Source organism: Lepisma saccharinum, chromosome 6, assembly GCF_977018435.1.
Source record: "Lepisma saccharinum chromosome 6, izLepSacc3.1, whole genome shotgun sequence".
Taxonomy (NCBI): domain Eukaryota; kingdom Metazoa; phylum Arthropoda; class Insecta; order Zygentoma; family Lepismatidae; genus Lepisma; species Lepisma saccharinum.
In genome coordinates, this window is record NC_139234.1 from 70429437 (window position 1) to 70442574 (window position 13138).

The 13138-nt window shown below is 38.9% G+C and overlaps 1 protein-coding gene across 4 annotated transcripts in view; it reads left to right on the forward strand.

Annotated features, from left to right (window-relative positions):
• The window catches only part of LOC145988856 (uncharacterized), an 81127-nt gene that overhangs the window by 52879 nt on the left and 15110 nt on the right, over positions 1 to 13138 (forward strand). Inside the window, exon 1 of one of the 4 annotated variants that reach the window (XM_083124097.1) lies at positions 9031 to 9192. The exons of 2 other annotated variants lie outside the window; for them this stretch is intronic. The gene's annotated coding sequence lies outside the window, so the exon portion shown is untranslated. Of the gene's footprint in view, positions 1 to 9030; positions 9193 to 11342; positions 11433 to 13138 lie in introns of those variants that run through there. One more of the 4 variants, XM_083124099.1, reaches the window with a different exon arrangement.

The following is a 13138-nucleotide window of genomic DNA, read 5'->3' on the forward strand; positions in this document are numbered from 1 at the left end:
TTGTTAACTTCCAAACCTATCTCTTTATCAGTTTTGAAAATTATTTTAGCATTATTCTTAATTGTATTTATATCATCCCCTAATAAGTCTACATCATCTGCATAGCCTATGATAAAACAACTGAGTCACACCATTTAATTTTAGTCCTTCTTTAGTTTCGTTTACCTTCCGAACAGCATATTCTAAGGCAAAATTAAGAGCAATGGAGATAATGTATCTCCTCCTTTTAACCCATCATGAATTGTAAATTTGTCAGACACATTAATACCCACACGAATTTTACTTTCTGTTTCACTTGTGCATACTTTTATCATACTAACAAGCTTCTTAGGTATTCCAAACTCGACTAATATGTTATATAATTTATCTCTTTTGATCGAATCATATGCTTTTTTGAAATCAATGAATAGCTGACGGACATTTTGATTATATTCCCACTTTTTTTTTTTTCGAGAGTCACAGTGATTTCTTTTGGGGGGGGGGTGCAAAATTGAATTTTGCGGTGGCGGTAGCTTACATGGTTCATATCGAAAGTTCTCAAACGACACTGTAAAGATTCGTGAGAAATCTCCAATACCGCTCTCAAAATCTACCATGCACATGTACAATAATTTACATCTGGATTGCCTCGCTGTTCTTACCAACAAAATATTTCACAATAGTTAGGCTTATTGTCGTTCGATTTCTAAAATTCAAACGTGCTGTAGTAAACAATAGGGTGGCGGACTGGTGATTGCGTATTCTTGTCGGCCTAGCCTTTGTCTTTATTAGCCGATTACAATGGACCAAGAACTTTCTTTACTTGATGCTCATTATTCACAGGAAAAAATACATGTTCGGTGAACATTGTTGCAGCAGAAGATACAAAACAAACTTTTTTCTCTTTTAATTCATAGTTGCCCTCATATTTTATTTTCAAAAATTCGTGATTATTTTCAAGGCATTCACTCTTAAATATACCGAATGCTGTGCTGTATGGGAATAATAATTCAAATTATTATTATTCGCAGATAATAATAAACTTGCCATTTTTTACCACATAATTTTCCATTATCTTTTCAAAACTCAAGAGGGGGTTTAAAGTCGGTATCCTCCCCTTGCGTACGCCACTGATGTTAATATTTCTATGCAGGGGTCCCGGGTTCGAATCCTGGCCTGAGCATGGATGTTTGTAAGTGTCCATTCATCAATTTCATTATATCATCACTCATCCTCATCTTCGCAAATTTAGCCAAAAGTGGCACAAGAAGCGAAGTAAAATAAAGCAATTCAATCAATCAATCAATCATTAATATTTCTATGCGCCACAGATCTTGTATCCCCTGTACGCGCTTCCACGTGAACAGTGAACACGATATCACAGGAAGGAAAATTCTTGGAGCTTCAACGATGACGTCACAGAATTTTCAGACCGCGAGGGTTGACAAAAGCGCCTTAGACTTGCAAAAATGGGTTCTCAGGCAGAGAACACGACGGAACTTGCCTGCGTGGAGAAGGGACGACTTCTTGCGAGGCATAGAGGACCATGGGACCAGTCGTCCTTGAGCGAGGGAAAGTTGGGGGAGAGACGAATCCATTGACCATAGTTTGATGTCGTGTGTCAACGATTTCTTTAAAAACAACCCCCACACTCCGTGCTGTCATTTTCCTGCCTGATGTAGGCTTTCTCTTGGTTGGGAGAGACGCATTCAATGGTGTGCGAGGATTTTCGAAAGGGGTTGCATCTTATTTTTTAGTAGTTCTGCACTATATTTTGACATCCACCAACACCAAGCCCCCTTCCCCATTGGGCACGCGTCTGGAGCTGGACGCATCTCCTTCGGTCGTGGCAGGTGGTCACCCACCCAGAATCGTGAGGAAATTGAACGAAAGAGTAGTGTAACCTGGTCATTAAAACCTACGATAATGACTGGGGTTGGTCGTGCTGACCACACGTCACCCCTTCTACGTAGTACACCCAATTGCCAACCTCACTTTCACATAATATACCCTGGACCGCATTTTGCTGACCTACAGCTAGTATAAATCCTGTGTTGCCCTGTTTTAACTCAAGTAAGAATATTTTAGTCCTCTGACATTATAGTATTGTTATGTTAGTTATATTTTATATATGGTAAGGGGCTGGGCTTCGTATAATGTGATAGGTGCAAAATAACCTAAGTGCTGACGCACCCAAAATTACGATTTCAATTTCAATTCATTCACATCTCACCCCGTAACTGGTTGGATGATATCCAACTTCTGGTAGGAGTGAGGCCAGCAGTCGGTTGGTAGGTACGGCACGGGTCAGGCTCGTACCCAGGATTTTCTGGAGGGAGGGGGCAGACCCATGGGTGGAATTTAAAAATTTTCTCTGGAGAAGGACATTATGTTCATTAATGTTGTAAATATATTAATCACTATGTAAGATAAAACGAAATGTATTTTCGGTTACCAAATATGGCAATAAACATTCCCCCGAGTCCAGGTTTCGAACGCTTATAATAAATTTTCTCTGTTTCCAATGACCATCTCATTCCTAGCCTTGTTTTCCTGACTTCTCCAATTATCCAGGATTTTCAGGCCAGTCCGACCCCTGTAAATGAATTTTTCTGGCAGTGTGTGTGTTGGCATAATAACGTTTCATGGTGTATTTTCGCTTTTAGAATCTAATTCTACAGTAAAAATAAATGACAGTGGCAACCAAGAAGCTATTGAATGGGATTGCATGCATGGGGGATACAAAATGCGATTTTCAGAATTGTTTGACCTTCATATCCTCTACACACTGTGAAACTTGTCACTGTTGTACAGTCGCACCCCGTGTGTATTTATGATCAAGGCAAGTACAAATAGAAATGAAGAAAAGTAGCAGTAAAATATATTCCGATTGACAGAATCTCTTTAATCATATTACACTTAATTTCTTGGGTGTTTTGGACAAATAACACTATCTGTTAAAAGTACTTCAGGCAATTTTTTGGCAAAAGACCTAGCAACGATTCTGATGTGAAGTGGATTCTCCTGTTTACATTATATTCATTAAGCCTAAGACATTGACTGGCTGGACCTGCATCAGTTGCAGAAAAGCCCGATGTTGGAGAAAGAAATCAAAGTCTTTTTGTCCTTCTGCCCAGTGGTGGCGAAAAGGGACCAGACCTTGCGGTGCGGGTGGAACGCTAAATGCCCCCCTTATATGGTTGGTTTCGTATTGCAGTCATTGAGGAATCTTGGTTTCATAATGTAAATAATAGTGGCGTAACCAGGATTTACTTAAGGGAGGGGTTACGTCAGGCCCGCATCCAGGATTTTTTAGGAAGTGGGCCAAGCCCGAAACTATGTATATTATAGGTATAGTCATGTAATATATCAATTATTAAATAATTAAATATGTATAAATAAATTAATTTCGTACATTTATTCATGTAAATCAGTAATATTATTTCTTTAGTAACTGGTTTAAAATGTCAAGAAATCAAATGATAGATTAAATGTTTTTAATAAGAATTAGGTTTTATTTAACTATTGCTTTCTATTAATAATAATATAACACAGAAAACAGCGGCGATGGGACTCGATGAGCTGACCACGCATCAGCGAATGAACAGAAGAACGCTTTGGCAGCAAGCAGGACTATTGATTGAGTTTGAGTAACTCCACTTTATACACAGGTAGACTAATCGGGACTGGACCTACAGTTTAAAGATATATCCGAACCACTATGTTACTCCACCGGGTACAGGGCTGTTGCGTCGCGAAGTTTAGTTTAGTTTTAAAGTTATGTTTAAGCGACGTATGCAGAATACAACATAACTGGCTCTCTCAACTCGTAGGCAACATCAAGGAGAACAACTTTTCCTGTAATGTTTTCTTTGTGAGTCGTTTTGATACGACAGCGAGGTATTATTTAATAACTGACACTAATAATCAATGATAAGAATACATACTTCTTGTCTCGTAATAAATACAGCTATAGCAGGAAACAACTTCATAAAAATGATAACCAATTATTTCACAGTTTTGCCTTTTCAGAAAATGCTCATTCATTTAATTATCACTTCTAGTGTTTTCTATAAGTCAGTGTGTCCATTCATCAATTTCATCATGTCATCACTCATCTCCATCTTCGCAAATTAGCCAAAAGTGGCACAAAAAGCGAAGAAAAATATAGCAAATCAAAATCAAAAATTAAATCAATCAGTAGGTAGGGGGTGGGGGAGACTGGGGTGAGTTTTCAAATTGTGTCCTTTTCCTACCAGACGAGAATTGGCAACATTGCAGCTTTCTGTGAATATGCGTCAAAACACTGGGTAAAAAATTGAGTAAACACTTCTAGCTGTAATGGTTATTTTTTTCTTTAGTTTGGAACAGGGTGTGAAATCACTGCAGATTGGTGGGGGGGAAGGAGCAGACAGACAAACAGACACACACACACACAATATACTATATAATGTCATTAAATGTGTGTCAATTATTAAGTAATCAAATTATATTATAAAATATACTGTCTTTCATTCAAAATGTAATTGCAAATTGACGAACAATGATTTGCGTAAGGGAGGAGCGACAAGAATTAAGAGATCTTAAGAAGATAATAGTTTCCTGTATAAAATTCACATATAAATGCTATTACGTGTTTTATTAATATATCTATATACTTCGTGGTTGCTAACGAAAGACGATGAGAAATGGAGAAGAAATAACAAGTCGGTCCAATTCCTGTGTTCTGGGGGTTGCTGGGTTCAGTGTCCTTAGAGATGAGGCTCTTTGTTGTCAGTTCTTTATGTATGTTCTCGATATTATTCCAGTCATGTATATTCGAATCTCAAACTAATTGGTGGAAATTTCAGGACAAGATCGTTGGTGGGGGGAATTCCCCCCCCCCCCGTCACCCAGAATTTCGAACCCTGGTTTGGAACATTTATGCTGTTCATTAGATCACATTTTTGAAATCTGTAATTTTAAGGCATTTCAAAGGTAAGTTGACAAGTATTGTCAACCGACCCTGAACATATAGTCCTCTCACTCCACATACAGGTTGAATTGACAATTGACACTCTTCAAGAAAATAAAATAAACAACATAAAATAAAAAAGCAATAATTTTACAAGACGAATGGTCACCCTATCTTAAAGAAATAATTTTATTTCGAGCAAAATGAGACAAAAATTATGTGAATCACGTTATTCATTTCATTTTCATTTCTTGTGCGGCGGGGGCGAGTAAAGATTGTTGCAGTCAATAAATGATTGTTCCGCCGGTGAAACAGGTGGCCGCCACCAGTTTGTACTTCAGTTATGAGTTATCGTCATTTTTTCCTTTTGCTCAGTGCTGCTGAGGGCCTTCATCATTTGGAATTCCAGTGCAAATTACTTGGTTAGGAGAATGAAGTTTCCCGCAGACGGGGAAGGGGCATTTTGCCACATTTTACAACTATGCCAGAGTGCCAACAATTTTCAAGTCATTCTTGTTTGAGACAGTAGTGTGCGCGAATGCGTAGAATCGGAATTATATGAAGAAATTAAATATCTAGGGAACGAAGGAAATTTCGTAAATTTGAATCGGGATTCCGAAAGGCTAGAAGAAAAGGAAAAAAGAAAAAAAGTCAGAAGGGTGTCTTCGAAAAACTGTTACTACCTTTAATAACGTTTCAGACTTCGCCACGACTGATAAATTAAAATAATGGCGATGCACTTCAAACCATGGTTGATTTGATTAATTTGTTTTTTCAATTTTACTTCGCGTTTTGTGCCTCTTGGCTAATTTGCGAAGATGGGGATGAGGGATAAAATTATGAAATTGATGAATGGACATTTACAAACAACCATGCCCGAGCGGGATTCGAACGCGGGACCCTTGGCGTCGCAGCGCGATGTGCTATTCACTTTTTTTTTTTTTTTAAAAAAAAATAATACCCCTAATCGGCAGTATCCCCCGTCATTCACACATTTTTCACAATCTTTTACACATGTCAAGTTTTACTGTATTCACATTGGTTCTCATTATTCGGAAAACACACACATCCAAGCCCGAGCGGGATTCGAACCCGGGACCCCTAGCATTGCAACGCAATGAGATAACCACTTTTTTTTTTTTTTTTTTGAAGGAATATCCCTAAGCGGTAGTTTTCGCTGTTTTTCACTTTTATTCACTGTGTTTCATTTCTCATTTTAGCTCAATTTCTTATCATCTGGACGGACACAAATACCCATGCCTTACCCGGGACTCGAACCTCTGTTCGTTAGCTCTGCTAACCACTCGGCCACGGAGGTCAACCCACTCGGCCACAGGGCCCGACAACCACTCGGCCACAGGGTCCGGCACTTGAAACCATGGGGTTTAGTGTTAGTGATATGGTCGAAGTCTTACTTTCAATTGATTGATTGATTTGGTGTTTTAAGTCAATTTTATGCACTGTAAGGCTAATCGGGACCTACAGTTTAAAGTGGGATTCGAACCACTATGTGCCTCCACCGGGTATCGAACCCCGAACAACTTGATTACAAGGCGACGTTACCATTCCGCCATCGGGGAGGCCTCTTTCAAGTAAATCTGAAGAATTTATTGGTATGGTTGTTATTCTGATTTAATGATACACGATGTAGAAAAAACACACACTGTACTCGTTATTTCAACAAGCGAAAATGGTATATATTTTTTTAAAAAAATAGTTTTTTGAGAACTGAATTTGAAAATTCAGGCGCCAGTTGAAAATGCTACATTTTACATTCCCAATTTCGCCTTCAAATAAACACTCAAAGAATCTGTTAACAATTGCATAGGAAAGGCAGCCTTACTTTCGAGTAAAAGATTCCGAAGAACTTTGCGGTGGCGGAAACGTAGGCATCACCCATCCCATGTCTTCACCCCACCCTACAGCGCCTTGAATCACGTAGTGTGGAAAACGACCCAAGAAACTGGTTCCCCGAGACGATGACAAGTAGATGGCAGTGCGATCGACCCAGGTGCTAATTTTGTTATGAAACTAATGCGGCTTAGTTAGTTTTTGGAATATATTGTGTAGATTTGTTTCTCTAGAAAGGCGGTAAGTGAATTGATGGAAACAGTTATCTTTGTGGAGTGATTTGCAGTCACGAAATGGCATTAATTTGGAAAGAAAAGTAAAATAAAATTAATAAATAAATAGCATGCGTAGCACAAGAAGAAACATCGCAATGTGATTCCGGACGTCAGGTCTTGGACTGTGTATTAGAGTTTATTTTTCTATGTTATTAGAATATAAATAGTATCCTGAGAGATATTTCATACCGAGGCGACAAAACACAAATGTCGCTTGAAAGCGAGCAGCCGGAAATCAATGCAGCCTTTCGAACCGTAGGGACAAAAGCTCTGACTGCACCGTCTTCTCAAGGAGATTTTACACCAAAGCGACACGCGACAAACGATACGAGGATTTCACACCAAAGCGACACGGGTCATTCGGTCCAAGGCAACTTTCATACCGAAGTGACACATGTTGCTTGGAAACGAGCCAATCAAGATCAACATTTCACATCGTAGCGGCATGACGGGAAGCACAGGCCAGCGTTCGGTTGGTGAAATCTTCAAGCGATAAGTGTCGTGTGCCGCTTGTCGCTTTGGTGCGCAATCTCACTAAAGCAAGACACTAATTGCATCGCGTATCATCACTTCTTTAAAAGAAGTGATGATGATGATAATAATAATGAACCTAATTCATACACAAAAATTTAGTTGCCAAGAACATTCCAGGCGTATTTTTTCTCCCGTATTATTAACGAAAGTATGACGATAACAGGACGTGGTCGACTGTCTAGAATGTTCGTTAATATCTTCGCGACTACTGTACCAAATATCATAGCAATTATCACATTCATAGAAATGCTTCATGTAAAAGAGTCAGACGTTGCAGTGAAAACTCCATTTACTTCCATTATAAGCAGTCGACCACCAAGCACCGGGTTCAACACCAGCGCCTCTAGCGGATCATTTTCGAGTGGAACCAGCCAGACAGCGCAGAACGCCGTTTTACACACTTCGTTATTCTAGGCGCTGTACCCCACCCCTAACAGCGGTGCTTGGAAGGGAACCAGCGAAAAAGACTTTGCCATTGGTAACAGCCTTGCTGGGATACAAGAGATCTGACCAATAAGGACGTTTGAAACCCATGTGACTGTCACCGAAAGAGCTCTCCCCCAATTTGTGCTGGAAACAGCAAAAGAAGACGGCCGCGCCATCTATTGGCCACCGACGGAAATGCAATTTCCAAGCGCAGCGAGGTTTAAATGTAGGGTAAGCTTCTATACTTTAACTATTCTATGCTATTACCCACAACTTTTGCCCCTGCAGATCCCGAAATGTCGGGACCGGGATCTGGAAAGAAAATTTCTGTCCCGATCCCGAATTCCGGAAATGACTTCCCGACTTTTTGGGATCCCAAGTAGTCTGGAAATTCCGAATGGTCATTTTAAAACGTCATCAATTCTAGACGTTCTCTGCATTGTAAATGTCTGGAACTTATCGGAAATTGTTAGGTTTTGTACCAGAAGTTCAAAAACATCCCGTCCCGAAAATTTTCCGACTTTTTGGGGAAATTGAGAATTTTCCCCGTCCCGAATGTCGGGATTTAAAGAATTTCCAGTCCCGACCCAAAAAATTCTGTCCCGCACACCCCTACTCTGCAGTATGGTAAACCTTATCTCCAAAGGTAAATAAACTGTCCTTGTCGCCACTGTACTCATAAAAATGAGTATTTTTTCTCTTTAACGACTTTAACTATAATTTACTGGGAAAAGATTGAATTTGTTTTGTTTAAAACATTTTTTTAACTCATGTTTAAAACAAAAAAACAGTTTGTTTTGTTATTTTTTAAAAAGACACAAATTTTGCGAACCCTGCTTGGGAGTGAACGACTGCGAGCGGGAACTGCTGGAGCGGCTGGCAACTCACGCAAAGCCCACGACTCCGAGGAACCACCCCGAAGGAGCGGGCAGTTCACAGCTCCCAAGAGGGAGTCGTTCAAAAGGAACGACTCGTTCACGAACGACCCATCTTTGGTAATGGGTGTTGTCACATGATCTGTGGTTGTCCTCCTATGGTTGTCCTGTTGTTATCATGGAAAGTGGTGCTGATAACTGACAGGCGAACGTGATTGACATTTGACCCAGTGCTGCAACGTGTGGCGGGAGGGAGGAACTTTTGTCGTGGGCCATTGTAACTGTCACCAAACTTCAGGTTTGTGTATAACATAAAATGAAATAGGTATTTTTCAGTCCATATGTTGCTGTAGTATGTATCATACTAGTAGTAAATTAATAGAATTAATACGACACATGATTGAAGGCTACGAGCCGGGGTGTCATTCATACGATACGTGGTGGTGGTCTTATCTTGTACATGATCGAAAATTTACATTTTTTTTTTCATTTTTGCCATAAAACTTCCTTACAACAGGCCTATGGTAAGATAAAGGGAACGACTGATGATGACCGAACCGCTCTCCGATTGTCTTCATATTTGGCATACTCACTAATTGAGGCCTCCTAATCACGAATCTAAAGCTCAAGGTTATCGGAAACATCTAGAAATTGCAAAATAATCGAAAATAAAGAGTTAGTTTTCGGAATGGAAACCGTCTATTTTCGCGAAATTTTTTGGGTAACCACCAAACGTCTCTAATTCCCTTATTTTTCACACTGATACTTACGTATTCTGCATTCCTAAGGATTTTTGAAAGAAAATACCACCAAGAACGTCCAGAATGCTAAAGAAACTCATTTCAGTAAGTACTTTCTCCTGTAAATTTGAAGAAATCCGTCCGGGCGATATCGCATATTTACCATGAATGGTTCATGGGGTTATGCGTGAATGGTTCGTGGGGCTATCCATGCATGGTTCTTGGGGCTATCTGTGCATGGTTCGTGGGGTTTTCGAACTTGGAAAAAAATACAAAATCAGTAACACGAAACTAGGTATTTTTCGATGAAGGAGGTTGCAACACTGCATAACCACTGATCATGGACAAGGCTTGTCAAGATTTCTCCGCCATACTGCGTGTGATGCAGCGAAAGCAAACAAAAAAAAAAATACTCGATATGTCTAAAATTGAGATTATTTGCGTGGTAAAAGCAAAATGCCACCTTCAAGAATCCTTAGGAATGCAGAATACGTAAGTATCAATGTGAAAAATAAGGGAATTAGAGACGTTTGGTGGTTACTGAAATTTTACCATTTTTTGTTTCACAAGCAATATATTCCTGATACTACCACGACACCAAATTTTAACTATGTCTGCCTAACCTAACCACACGTCAATGGTTTGTGAGACTAGCGTCAATGGTTCGCAATTATTTTCCATTTTCTAGATCCTGATACTACCACGACACGAAATTTTAACTATGTTTGCCTAACCTAACCACAGGCCAATGGTTCGTGGTGCTAGTGTCAATGTTTCACAATTATTTTGCAATTTCAGACATTTCCGACAAATTTTAACTTCAGATTCGTCATTAGCATGCATCAATTAGTAAGTATACCAAATATGAAGAAAATCTGAGAGGGGTCCGGTCATCTTCAGTCATCCCAGATAAAGTAAGGTTTCCCTTGTATGTAGAACCGTGCGTGCCATGAGAGCACATTTTGAGGGTGTGGGGGGTAGGGTTGTGGTAGGTTAGAAAAATTATATCCCAAACTGGCGACCTGACTATTACAATTCATACACTGTCATTTTGAATTACCTTTTTTCACAGTACACCTCGACGTGTGAAATCATAGATCACGGGTACTGAGGGAGAGAAGACTAAGTGGTCTATTGTTCATATGGTACTATTATAGTATGGGGGAGATACCTATAAATCATATATTTTGCCCTTTTTTACATTTCTAACGTACTATTTTGGAATGCGGAACATTTCCTAAGGTGAAATAATGCATTTCTAACTAAGATAATGTCTATTTCTTACATTTACGAGTAATTACTGTTATTGTTGTTTCGATTCTGTAACACATTATGGCGGGCAATATAGCGTACTGGTTCAGGGTGCGTTGTGCGAGTGTTTTGTAGATTTATGCAGTATTGCAACCTCATTTACCCGAAAATACCTACTTTTGTTCCCAGATTTGAAATTATGCTAATACCTTGCAAACCATTTACGTTAGCCTCACAAACCATTCACGTTAGCCCTAAAAACCATTTTCGGTTAGGTTAGGTTAAGTTTGGTTAGGCAAGCGTAGTTAAAAAAAAAAAAAAAATTAAAAATACTCGACACGTCATGTTCTAGTGAAAACACGGCGAGTTTGAAACACTGACTATGGGTTTACATTATCTTAACACTGTGCTTTCATGCAGAAAGGAAATGGCGGCAGCAGAAACAGCGTGTCTGACAGAAATTTTCGCAGAAAACAACATGTATTTGCATTAAAATGGATCAAAACTACATTCACGAACTTCCACAACGCTACAGAAAATTATTTCCGTAAGTACTTTCTCCTGTAAATTTGAAGAAATCCGTCTCCCCTATACTATAATGTTACCGTTGATATCTGTGCATCATGCTAAAGTACAATAAAACAAAAGAACTATTTCATCAAAAAAGTGACATGTGCTGATGGAAGGAAGCAAGATGAATCTAGCTTCTTTTTACATTGTTGGTTCAAGTGTGAACTTTTCTGCAATATCTAAGTATTTTCAATTTAATTTGAATTTTATGATTTGTAAATATTAGTAATAACTAGAGGGTGGATTTATATGCACGTAAAATATACGCTATAAGTTTTTGAAAGATGTGTTTGACAATCTATATATGCTTTATCACTGCACCAGTACCTTCCCACTTTCCGGTAGCATGCTTCTGCCCACATAATTCAAGAATTTGAAGCAATTCATACCATAGACCCATATTTTCAGTGTAATTGCTCAGCATTGATAGTAAAAAAAATCATTTTTTTCATTTGTGATGATTTTACAGGTAAAGAAGGTTTATGAAGCATAAATTTATAACAGCTAAACTACAGTAAAAATACATACAAAATTTGTAAAAGAAATTAATAAAGTTGCGCAGATACCCACAACTAGTCTTATACAGTCAAAAAAATATGGTTGAACTAAGTGACTTTCATGTATCCCTCCCCCCCCCAAAAAAATTGAGAAACTGCTATTCGCATAATTCCCCCCCCCCCCTCTTGAATTGGATACCATTTCTTTACGCTCCTGACAACCCTGTGCTACCAGGTATTAGCATTGCTTCCGCTGCGTTCATGTTGCTCACTTCTGATTTCAATTCGGTGCTAAGATCACCAACGTTCCCAATCAAGTAAAATGAATGAATCCGTTGAAAGCATATGAATTTTCCTCAAGGTAAAAAACATGCAAATATGCAAAAATCCACCCCATAATAAATGCCCCCTTGGTTGGCTCCACAATTATTATTTAACCATTCTAGAACCAGGCCCGTAGCTAGAATTGATATCGGGGGGGGGGGGGTGTTTGTAAACCAAGTCCATTTTTCAAAAGTTCAGTGTTAAATGAAGGTAAATTATTTGTGTGTGTGTGTGGGGGGGGTCATTAAGTTAATAAAAAAAATAGAAATATCACACAAATAGTACATTTCTTTTTGGTATCTTCTAAAACATCTCTTGAAGTGTTAATTGCTATTGACATCATCCCTTATTACATACTACACGCTACATTTTTTGATACAGATATTTATATCATACAAAAAAATGCACAATATTCAATCATAGTGCCTACCGTATATTCCACCCCCAGCTGATGGAATAAAACTCACCTTCCCTTCGTTCCCAAAACTTAGGAACTGTTGTGTTGACCTTTGATGCTGATATGGAAGGAATGTGGATAATGACGTCAAAGTCACAGATTTCTGTCTAAACGGGAGACCGCAACAGGGGCAGCAAATGTACGGATAAAGAAGCTCCTCTGTGCAAGAACATTCTATAGTCTAGAGCATCTTCTAAACACTTGCCGCTACTTCGACTTCAGCTCATAAAGAACATGAAGTTTATGTTCTGTGAATTTATCCTTCACCAAGCTGTGAGCAAAATAATATCTGCTGTCTACATTTTCACTCTTTACTGCAAACAAATAATTTTACCTAATGTCAAGGAAGAGCTCAGCCTGGCTACGGCCCTGCTATGCAACTTTCTAAACTCTATACAACCTACT